Below are 12,340 nucleotides of genomic sequence, written 5' to 3' on the forward strand. Positions count from 1 at the left end.
GTTATACGGTGATCTTCCAAAATGGTGGCCTTCACTTGTCGGATGGTGTCTTCATCAATGGCGAACTGTGGTCACCCAGGAATGGGAGCTGTTCCACCAAAGTCTGACCACACTTGAACTGATGATGCCAGTGCTTGACTACATCATACGATGGGGCATCCTCCCCATAAGTTCCATTTATCTCATTGAACGTTTCCCGTGGTGTGCGCCCTTCCAAGTACAGGAACCTGATGACCGCTCTACATTCAACTGGCTCCATTATCAGACGTGACTCCATGTTAGCACCCGTAACAGAGAAACTGTTAGGAGCTCAGAGCTACAAATTACCACATTACCTATGGAAAGATGTATCATGATACATGTGCAATTTCATCCTCCTATGATAAGCGGAAGTGGGTCAGAGGAAATCTTTAATAAGTGACTCTCATATATATTCTCCTTCTGCACCACTGTATATTTGCAGCATAAAAATATAAGCCACCTTCTTGTTTGGGAGTCTTTCAGGTGCCACAAGGTTCTTTGTTGATCCTGGAAAGTATTGTGATGCAGACACAATAGAGAGACAGCTCAGAGGTGACTACAGTTCCTGGATTCTTTCAGAGTGTTCTGTCTCTCACAGGAGTAGCATGAGTAATGCAAGGTTATTGCAGTAAGCACACATTTCTTATTAGATATCAGAGAAAAATAGGTGTATAAAATGCGCATGCATCACCACCACCCTTGAGAGCCTTGTATCAATGGCGCTGCGTATTCAGAGCAGTAAAATATCTCTCTGCTTTTCGACGGAGGGAGAGTCGACCAACGCAAAGGGGAAAGTCTTGTAAGTCGAGCCCTGCATACAACAGGCAAAACGACACGCCATCCATTTTGCGACCGTGACATTTTGCTTTAAGTGCTCCCCTCTCTCCCGTCACTGTTTTTAGCAATGGCGTTAAATTACAGTGGCACTCTTTATGGGAATTCGTGCATGCTTCTCGTGAATACCAAGTGCATTCTTTATGAGCGGGGCTGCATTCCAGATGAAAACGGCTACTTTGTGAGTCCGTATGCGTGCGTGTGTGTGTGTGCGTGCGTGCGAGCTTTAACCTTCAAGGCAAGCCGACGCATTTCAGACAATATCAAAGCCCCCTTTTTAATTTGTACAGCAGATTTAAATAACGCAGGAGATGAGAACCAGGGCTACTCTGAAGCCGAGAGGAACGGGAGTGGGCAGGAAGATTTCGCCGTGAGAGAAAGAGGAATGAAATGAGAGCCAACAGCCGGTCCCCTGGGGCCTGTATTAATCAGCAGACAAATGGTCTATGCTCCTGGCATGTATTCATTCTTCAGCAAGGAGCTGCCAGCGCGAGACTTTCTTCTGGAAATACAGTCCTAGCTCTCCTCCATTCAGACACTGGATGTGGGGGTGGGGGGATCCCAACCCCAGTGAGATACGCTGCTTTGGGAATCCAACACTGTCTTTCGATCTAGTCACAGGGAGGGTGCAAAACGAACAAATTAGGAATTCATGGCAAAACAGCTTCGGTTCTAGCCTGCTTCAGAGGAAGAAAAGGGTGGGGGAAGGAGGCTGGTTTTCCCCACCTCCCTCCTTCTGGTGTTTTAAAACAAAAGCTTCCTTTTTCCCATTCGGACTGAGCAGTGTGATTCCACCACTCATTGTGCTCCTGGAAGCCTCACAGCTATTCTTATGAAAAGAGATCCTACTTCTTAAAGAGAGATATTTGTAGATTTTTGAGAACCTGGTTTACTTTTCAGGAGGGGACAAAAGGCACCAGGCTTCAAATAAATAAATAGACAGCACTGTTTCCTGTGAGAGGCGCATGCACATTTAAACAGGGACCAAACCACCATTTTAGTGACTGTAGGAAGAAGCAGTCCATGGCATACGCTCCAACATTGCTCTGATGAAACAGGGAAATCCTATTCCATTATTATTATTATTATTATTATTATTATTATTATTATTATACCCCACCCATCTGGATGGGTTGCCCCAGTCGCTCTGGGCAGCTTCCAACATATATAAAAACATAATAAAATATTCAACATTTAGACTTCTGGGTTAGTGCCTCCAGCAATGGCGGATTTCCTCTGACCGGGAGGAATCCGCTTCGTGAAACTAGGGTCTGGACTGCCACGGCGAGGCGGAGACCCACTAAAAACCACAGGCAGGAGAAGCCTGTGGACGTGGGATTCGGCTGGCACCTTTAGCGCCTCCCCTACTCGCGGGGAAACCCGGTTTCGGGGATCTGGAGCGACGTGGGGTGAGCGGCACGGTGCTTCGAATCGACTGCTCTTTTCACGGAGTGAAGCCGCATTGATGTTGCCGGAGAGCGCTGACTTATTCCTGTGGACAATTGAACTTTAAACAACTACCCGTGAGTAGAACGGAAAATTGGATTATAAAACATCTTAATTTGGCACCGAAGCGGGAAGGTCTAAACAGGAAGTCCGCCTTCCACTTTTGTAAATAGATTGAAGCAAAAACATTGCAAGCTAAAGTCTGGAAAGTCGCTTGTAAAGGACTAAATTTCCATCAGTTAAAACTACCAACCCCCCCCCCCCCCTTGGAAGCAGGAGAAGAGGGGGGGGGGAATCTTAGACTGTTTAAACCTGCAGGAGAGAGAGTAAAGAAAGTTAAATTTCCACCGTCTTGAACCTGGGAACGGGGTGTCAGAGACAGATGCTTTCATCGACTGTGAAAAAATGCTTTTTTGACAGATAGTTAAAAAAGAGAAACATATTGATTCCAATGTTTCTTTTTGCACTTAAAAGGAACAAAATATCTGAAAAACGAAAGGAATTTTGTTGCCGGATCTGCTTTTAAAAGGCGGATACAAACAGAAATTGTTTCCTCTAGAGGGAGCTTGTGAAACTGTTGCTGGAGTCGATCTGGGAAATTCTACAGCTGTGGAGATTAAGATCGTGAGAACCAGACATTTGACCTTGAATAAGAATGTGCCCAGAAGAAGCTTTAGTGCTTGCTTTTTGCAAGACAAGTGCTTTACTGGAACAGCTACATGAGAAGATGGATTTGATGACTGTTGCAGTTAGCAATTTTGGACAAACAGTGAATACCTATATAGAAACCACGCAGGAACCAATCCAGGAATCTGCATTGACAGGGCAAGTTGTGCAGGAGACAAAGGAGGAGGTTGTTGTTGAACCTCAAGTAATAGAAATGGAGCAAGTTGTGCAGAAGACAAAGGAGGAGGTTGTGGCTGAACCTCAAGTAACAGAAATGGAGAGAGTCGCGGCCTTGCAGGAACATAAGTTGTTGTCTCTGACGACTGAACCTGGAGAAAGTCAGATTTGGAGAGATGGAGTACTGTTTGGTTTGGAGATGGGAAGCTGGATAGATCCGCCTATGCAGGGATGTTTTGACTTTTGGGATCTGGTTTTGGGCCAGGGGGAGTTTGGAGTTGTGGGGGCCCTTAACCTTGGAGGGACTTTGAAATATGCCTTCAAATATCTTTTGGATTTCAGTGCTGACTATGGAGGATGGGCTGACCTGTCAAGAAGGGATAAAGATACTGTCAAGTTGGAGTCTCCCCGAGATCTACCCCTCAGTGAGAAAGGAAGGAAATTAAGAATAAGATCAGCAGAAGACAAAGTAAAGTGCAGGTATAAATATGAAGAAGACCTGCAGAAGGGACATGGAAAAGACTTAAGAGCCTCGGATAGAAGGTCACCAGGTTGATGGACTAGATGGAAGGGGTAGAAAGGACTGACAAAACCCGAGACCAGGAAGAAGAGACGATGGATGAAGATTAGAAGAAAGTTTAAAAATTCATTTAGAGAATTTTTGTAAAATTAATGAGTGTTAGAAAAACGTTGGAATGAAATTATTTGGCTTTAGTAGAAATGCTTTAAGGAATTATGTATAAATAAGTTTTAAGTTTAAAGCTTTAGGGCTTTTTATGGTAAGATAAGGTTAAAATAAATTAAGGTAAATTAATGACAGAATATAGTGAAAGATGGAAAGGATTTGCTGAGATAATTAAAATCTAGAATACAAAAAAGGGAGGCCTGAGGAGGTCAATGAAACAAGTTAATGAAAGATAAAGATTTGGGAATATCGGATTTGGTTTTAAATTTTTTTTTCTGCTTTTGTTTTTGGTTTTGTTGTATTGTGTGTTTTGTTTTTTTTCCTTTTTTCTTTTTATTGACTTGTATTGTTGAATTCCTTTTTTTATTCTGTTTTTTTTAATTTTCTTGATGTATTGTAACTCTTTACTGTCTCTCCCCCCCCCCGCTTTTTTTGTAATTGTTAAACTTTTAATAAATATCATTTTTTAAAAAAATTCAACATTTAAAAACTTCCCTATACAGAGCTATCTTCAGATGTCTTCTAAAGGTTGTCTAGTTACTTACCTCTTTGGCTTGGGGGTCAAATAACTCTATACCTTCCAACATTTATCCGATGAAAATAGGGACGTCCTAGGGAAAAATGGGACATTCTAGGGATCAAATCAGAAACCGGGATGGCTTCTGTAAATCCAGGACTGTCCCTGGAAAATAGGGAGGTCTGTACATTAGGAGAATTGGTGTGGGTCTCCCTGCCTCTTAAACTTTTGTGATAGCCCTCTTAACTGCTGTTTTTATAGATTTGATTCTATAAAGAAGGGGGTGATTTTTAGTTACATTTGACTGAGAGTTTCATTTAGCCCAACGCCCAATCTGGACACTAGTTGAAAAAGAAAACCCTGCAGAAAATCATGGACGCCACCAGTGCTTCCCCCCCCCCCCCGGGGGGTGCAGGTACCCCTAAAGCAGGGGTCAGCAACCCGCGGCTCCGGAGCCGCATGTGGCTCTTTTACACCTTTGCCGCGGCTCTGGGGTGTATACTAGCGAGGGGAGGAGGCGCATTGTGTGCCCCAACACTCCCCACTGTTTTAAATGTCGCAATGGTTTTGCGGCTCCCAGTTTTTTCCCCTTCGGTCCAAGTGGCTCTTTTTGTCTTAAAGGTTGCAGACCCCTGCCCTAAAGCATAGGTCAGAAAACTTTTTTTCAGCAGGGGGGGCGGTCCACTGTCCCTCAGACCTTGTGGGGGGCTGGACTATATTTTGAAAAAAATAATGAAAGAATTCGTATGCCCCGCAAATAACCCAGAGATGCATTTTAAATAAAAGCACACATTCTACTCATGTAAAAACACCAGGCAGGCCCCACAAATAACCCAAAGATGCATTTTAAATAAAATGCATCTTATATTTTTACATTCTACTCATGTAAAAGCACACTGATTCCTGGACCGTACGTGGGCCAGATTTAGAAGGCAATTGGTCCGGATCTGGCCCCTGGGCCTTAATTTGCCTACCCATGCCCTAAACATTTTGTGAATCTTTGTACTTTTATCCATTTACTGTATTTATTTTTCCCGATCTGAACTATAAAATGGTGATTTTCTTGAGTCAAAATGAGAGTACCCCTAAACATTTTTTTAAGAAAAAAAGCACTGTGTGCCACTAATAATTGGCGGTGCAATACAGCATTTCCCCATTTTAACATGGTACAAAGAAGTACTTAGTTTGTACTTGAGCTATGAAAGGGAGTGTACAATGGGACTTAAAGATACAAATTCAGAAGTGATTGTTTTAGAACCCATCTTTCTATCTGCATGTAGCAAGAGCCCATTAGAGGGGGGCAGAATGTTTACCTTTCAGCCCCTGAAATGAAATCCTCATCTCCGTAAAAATTACACCTTATCAAAATACAACCCAACAATTAATTTGCAAAGGAAATGGTCTTCTCTTGTCAGTTAAGTTATTTTAAAAGCATTTTGATGTGAGGGTAACCTCTGTGCATATGCAGAGGTTATGGGCTCTGAAGCATGCTATGTGGCATGGCGGCTGCCTTTGGGAAATGCTGGAGAACTGCTCCTTTGAAATCTAATCACAGCTCATTTTAGAAGGGAAGTGAGGAAATGGAAATGAGCTAGGAATGTCAACAGTGAGTCAAACATCAGACATTTCACAAGGGGCCTTCTTATGCATAATTAAATTTGATTTATTTATTTCTTTTGTTAATTCAGTTATGCTAATGGATTCACTGATATAGTACCTAGATATTTCTTACATACATATAAGCTGATATATGGCTATTTGGTAGCATACATTTCTCCTACTCTGTGAATGATTCTGCTATCAATTTGCCATAGGAAAATCCATTTCCTTTCTTTCTGCATGAAAAACACAATGCCTTATCAAAGCTTTTCAGAAAGCTATGCTCAATTATAGATGAAGATTTCATCCTCTCAGTGGGTAATGAAAAGTATCTGGACTTCCAGGTTGTCCTATAGGTGATGTGGGGAATTTGTAGTCTAATTTTCTAATATCTGTGTGGCCTGGAAAAAGGAAAAAGAAAAAGTATCTGCACCTGACCGATTTCCAGTGAACAAGAAATGTTGAATAGCAATGTCATCCACATTATTTTCCATTTTGAAATGGGTGATAAGTGTACTCGGTGTTGTAAAACATTCAATAATGTTACAGAAACCAGCCAGGACCATAACTACATGCTTACATTCCCCAAACATATAAGATAGAAGTAAAAGTGGAGACAAAAATATTGTCATATGGAAGAGATAAAGCTGCTTAACATTATCCCACCAGAATGAATGATATCCCCCCCAGTATCCCATTGTTTTCTCATTATACAGCCTTAGTGACTATAGTAAGTTCTTTTAGAGTCGGGATATAATTATTTCTGGATGTTTATAAACCATGAGAGAGGAAGAAGTGGGGAGCAGATGCTATAACTGAAAGGTGAGCATGATTTGTCTTCATTTTTCAATACATTTAAAAAAAATATATTTTTTCATGATTACAATTTTGAAAACCATGTTCACATTGAAATCAACATTCCCCTCATACATATTTTACAATCATTTACAACTTCCCTTCTTCTCCTTCCCTGGTTCCTTTGATTTCCCCACCATCCCTGCATATTCTTATATATCCATTTAGTTCTCTTTTCCCTTTATTCCACTGCCCTCTTCAACATGGAGAAGCTACAGGTAAAGAACAACTGGAAAGGGGCTATTGTCTTTTTGAGACCTATTCCATCTGCTCTGACTTTTTGTGAACTTGGGGAAATAGGAAGATGCTGTGGACCGAGATCATTGGATCGTTGTGTGCACTGACTGGTAGAAGTTCTCAGGGATTTCAGACAAGGACCATTTCCAGCCTTACCTGGAGAAACTAGGAGTCAAACATTTCTCCTTCTGTTTACAAAGAAGATGCTGTACCACCAAACCTACATGGAAAGGGCAAGTTGAGATGCAACAATCTGACTGAGAGCCAGTGTGGTGTAGTGGTTAAGAGCGGTAGTCTCGTAATCTGGGGAACCGGGTTCGTGTCTCCGCTCCTCCACATGCAGCTGCTGGGTGACCTTGGGCTAGTCACACTTCTCTGAAGTCTCTCAGCCCCACTCACCTCACAGAGTGTTTGTTGTGGGGGAGGAAGGGAAAGGAGAATGTGAGCCGCTTTGAGACTCCTGAAGGGGAGTGAAAGGCGGGATATCAAATCCAAACTCTTCTTCTTCTTCTCTTCTCTTCCACCATAGCCTAATTTACTCCCCAATGGCCAATACTTTGAACATCTGATGCCAAGTTCAGATAGTGCCTTCACTGTGGGTCTGTTCAGTTCAGGCTGGCCAAAAAAAGTCAATGCCTATTGAATAAAAGTCCAAAAGCTTCTGAGACTTGTTCCTCAGATTGCAGTGCAATGCTAAGAAGCTTATTGTAGCCATGCATCCAACGAGGATGAATCATTTCCAAAACCAAAATACTTGGCGTCTTGACTACTGTCCCACATTCAAACTGTTCCGCAAGCCTCATTTATTCCAGACACATCTTCAGGGCCGCTAGAAATGAATGGTGGAGCCCTTCTATGAATGTCGATTGTGTGGGAGGATTGGCATTTTAAGGTAAACATTGAGACTTTTCATCCATAAGATGCAGCTGCCGCTACAGATGCTGATATAACTTCTGACACTGATAGTGACGAGTGGAGTATAATGTCAGTTCAAGATGAGAGACTGCAGCATGCCGAAAAGCAATCCATTGAACACAAGTCCCTCGGCGCCATGGCAGCTGATTTTCCTCTTTTGGAAGGTGGCTGGCCTTGGTGTCAAATAAATTGTCAGGCAGTGGTGTCAAATAGTAAAAAGTTAAATGAAGGCTAGTTATTAAGGTTCGCCCTATAGGTTAGAGCAGTGTTTCCCAAACGTTTTTGGGCAACGGCACACCTGCTTACCGGAAAAAAATCTCGCGGCACACCACCATTAAAGCCCCGCCCCGTGACGTCAGCGCGCAGCGTCACGCGGGGGGGGGGGGACGCACAAAAGTGAACGTTTTTTCCCTTCCCCTTGCCGGGGTGGGAGGAGGCAGCAGAGCGAGGGCAGCTGAGGCGGCGGCGGCGATAGCGGGCGGAGGAGGAGCCGTCGCCGGGAGTTGCTGCTGCTGCTGTTGCTGCTGCTGCCCGGACATGCCGGCCTCCTCCTCCTCCGCTGTCTCGCGCTCCTCCCTTTTGCGCGAGCTGCCCCGCCGCTCAGCACCACCACCGCGGAGCCGCCCCCGGCTCGACGCGGATCCTCGCCGCCGCCGCCGCCTCTCGCCGCCCGACTCGCCCGCCTCCCTCCCACGGCACACCAGCCGGTGTCTCACGGCACAGTAGTGTGCCGCGGCACACCGGTTGGGAAACACTGGGTTAGAGGACCAGCTCCGGACCATATCAGATGCTACAAATTCCCCAAAGACGGAGGTCTAGTAGGCAGAGTTCAACACAGATGACTTAGATACCAACAGGACACTGCATGGCAATGCACTAGGCAAAACTCAATTTGAGCTGACCTGAAACAGACTTTTTAGTTTCAGATTCACTTTGGTTATATCGCTGAAAAGCACCTTTATTTTTTTGGCGTGCTCTCAGATGCCCCCTTTGTCTTTGTTTATGTCCTGGACTCTACAATGGAAGCATGCAAAAGTCCCCCAAAGCTAATTTTTTTACAAAGAGAACTTTGCAGAGATTTCCATAAGGAGGGCACCACTACTAAAAAGGTCCTGCAAAAGTTGTAAGGACTTACTCAGAGTCAGGTCTATTGTACGCAACTGTATGAAGTTTTTGGTAAAACTGATGAGCATTTAAAGTCACATGGCATATACGCAAGTGGCTCATGAGGAAGCACAGTTTGATATCAATATACCCCATTTTTCCAAGCCGATCTGTCTCTGATGACCATATTTTTGTTTTATGTGTATTTTGTAGTTGGGGTGGGAGGAATATGGCCATAAACAATAAAAGCCCTTCTGTTTATCTAAGGTCCTGGCTCTCTCTCTCCTTGATCTGCTTCTAGTGAATGAAAGACTTAACTTTCCAAGGGTGTTTTTTCATTCAGTAGTTTTTCTCAATTGCTTCAAAACCACCATCATAAACATAATAATCATAAAGTAATGTTCATGTGCCTTCAAAAAGCTGAAAGAAGTTAATTTTCCTTAGGGGTGCTGTGTGTAGTACATGCAACATTAGTCTGCTGTTTTTGATTTATACAGATGACCACATAAGACTTGAAGACAAAGGAACAGTTTTATTTATTTATTTTTAGTTCTGAGACTTTCTTCTCTCCCCAGACACTCTTAGTTCTGAGACTTGCTTCTCTTTCTCTCTCTCTATTCCCCCTCCCAAACTGCTTTTCCTTCTTTTCTTTTCTTTTAAAAATCCACATATTTGGGGCAAATAAAAAGCAGCTGAGAGCAGCAAACACGGTTCTTCCTTCTCTGCACTCTCGAGCCTCAACATTGATCAGCGCATCAAATGTTTGGCTGTGGAACAATCATAATGGATTTTGAACTGTGTGCAGTTGGAGAGATTTCTCTTGGGGCACAACCTATTCTGCGCCAGCAACCTGCAGTCTTTCAGCAGCATAGCCAGATCAAAGCCCCTAAAGTATTGTTTAAAAAGTACCCTTGATCAAATAATAGATGGCCACTGCTATTGTTAGTGGAGAAGGTGCTATTTATAGAGAATTTACTCTATGTAAATTCTGCAAGAGATGTTCAAATTGTACTCTGACCAGTATCGGATTGAGTAGAAATGGCAAGTTTCTCATGCTAGCAGCTGTTCTTTTATACTTTTAGATTTTAAAAGCAGCATGCTTGCATTTCAATAACGATTGCATGGCTTCGCTCCCTGTCCAAAGATCTATCAATATTGAGTCAGAGTCTAAGCTATAGCAGGGAAAGTCAGAAAATGAGGTCAATCAATTTCCTCCCTACCCCACAGAGCTTCAACATTGGACTTACTAACAATGCCAGCGAGCATCAAATTCATACATTGTTTTTGCTGCATTTTAAGAAGCATGACTACCACCACCCATGGGAAACTGCTTCCATACACCCAAGGGGACTTTAAATTTCTTCTGCTGAACAATAGTTCCTTATGTCACATAGAAAACTACTTTTAAAACTGAGGGGAGCTTTTTAAATGGTTTATGATATAGCCTAGAATCTCTGCTGTCCAAGGCAGAGGAGAGTAAACAGAATTCAATAACAGCATTACTGAAATATTGTAGGCTTACGTACCAAAGTAGCTCTATATACCCAAGTCACTATATTTGTTTCGTGTCCACATCTCATGTGCTATATAAGAGCTCCTCCAGATGACCTATTTATTGAGCATTCACCCTAACAAATCTTTCAGGGAGTTCAGACTCTGCCGAGTCTTTACTGAGCATTCGTTCTGAATTTTTTAATAAGAGGCATGGGCATAGCCGAGAGGGGCAAGGGACAGTCCCCCCCGCCGCAGATCAAGTAAAACAATAGAAATACTTAACTAACTGACCAATCACGCTGGTTCTGCCCCCCTAACACAAGTCCTGCCCCCCCCAGCAAAGTCTTTCCCCCCTAACAAAAATTCTGGCTACGCCCATGAGAAGAGGTTATACGACAATGAACATTCATTCTGAATTCACCCTGATTTGCTTGCATGGTGGTTATATGTTTTCCCATTCATCAATCAGTGCATTTCCCTAACCACAAACCCCCCTCTTTTTTAAAAAGTGGATTTGTTGTGCCAGGGTGACAGAGCATTTCAATTCACTTGAACTGTGCAAGCCTAAATTTATCGTGTGTGTTTGAATCCCTCCTGCAATATAGGGACATTCTGGAGGCCCCAAAAGGTTCTGGCACGAGGGACCAGGGATTTGATATCTTTCTGCAGGGCCTGCAAGATGGAGCTGTTCTGCTAGGCCTTTGGGCAGGATGCAGTTTGACTTACTTTCCCTTGTATAAAACAAAATATTCTCTAATTCCTTTGCCTTGGATAGATGTATTTGTTTTTCTCTTTTGTATTTTCTTTTGTTGTGAATATGTATGTATTTTAACTTGTATTGAATAAAAAATTATTAAAAATTAAAATAATAATAATAATAAAATAAAACAAGCCCTAAGGAGGCCCCCAACCCACTCACAGGTCCTTGTATGATCAGTGGAAACAGTTGGTCCTGGCAAGTATTAACCACTCTCAATTCCACCCTGATAATTGCCACCTGCCCAGATTTTAACTTGTCTGAATTAATTTTAAGATGTATTTTAATTAACTGATGTCTGTTTTTATGCATATTGTGCTGTTTTTATGATGTTAGCCACTCTGAGCCCAGCCTCGGCCGAGGAGGGAGGGATACAAATACAATTATTATTATTATTAGTAGTAGTAGTAGTAGTATTAGCTTGATCCCACCGTAATCAAAGCAGTTCTTTTTTTAAAATCATTTTTATTGACTTTCCAATAAAAAACATCCAATTAATATATCCAATCATAATACATCAATTAAAATAAAAAAACTAAAATAAAAAAGACCAAATTATAGTCCAAATTATAATTATTAATTTTTCAGAGCTGAGATGTGGAGAGATGCTTCAGAGATCCAGACCATGGGGAGCTCCGTAATCAAAGCAGTTCTTGGGCAAAACGAGTTATCAGCCTGTTCCCTGATGAGCTACATCACCACCCACCAAATGACTAGGTGCTGTGTGGCCCAGCCAATTGAGGCATGGCTGAATCAATAAAACTGTGGCCCAATGCTTCGTTCCTCAGTCTGAGCAACTTGTCACCCCCAGAGCCAAGCAGACTCCATGGCCTGTTCTTTAAGAAGGCCACCATTGGCTTGCCTTGAGCCATGAAGTCTGCTCCTGCCCTTTGGCCCCGACTTGTGCCTGTCCTGGAGTACATCATTTGCCTCTCACCATAAAAGGTAAAGGACCCCTGGAGAGTTAAGTCCAGTCAAAGGCGACTATGGGGTTGTGGGGCTCATCTCGCTTTCAGGCTGAGGGAGCCGGTAT

At 42.8% G+C, this 12,340-nt stretch overlaps 1 long non-coding RNA gene across 1 annotated transcript; it reads left to right on the plus strand.

The window, feature by feature from the left end:
- The first annotated feature begins 930 nt into the window (after nt 1–930).
- On the plus strand, nt 931–11,927 carry LOC310688365. The gene is made up of 3 exons (XR_014516897.1): nt 931–1,036; nt 7,850–7,929; nt 11,896–11,927. It is a non-coding gene; the product is annotated as an uncharacterized lncRNA (long non-coding RNA).
- Nucleotides 11,928–12,340: the final 413 nt, after the last annotated feature.

This window comes from Podarcis liolepis (genome assembly GCF_965112155.1).
Source record: "Podarcis liolepis genome assembly, chromosome: 11".
In the NCBI taxonomy this organism is placed as follows: domain Eukaryota; kingdom Metazoa; phylum Chordata; class Lepidosauria; order Squamata; family Lacertidae; genus Podarcis; species Podarcis liolepis.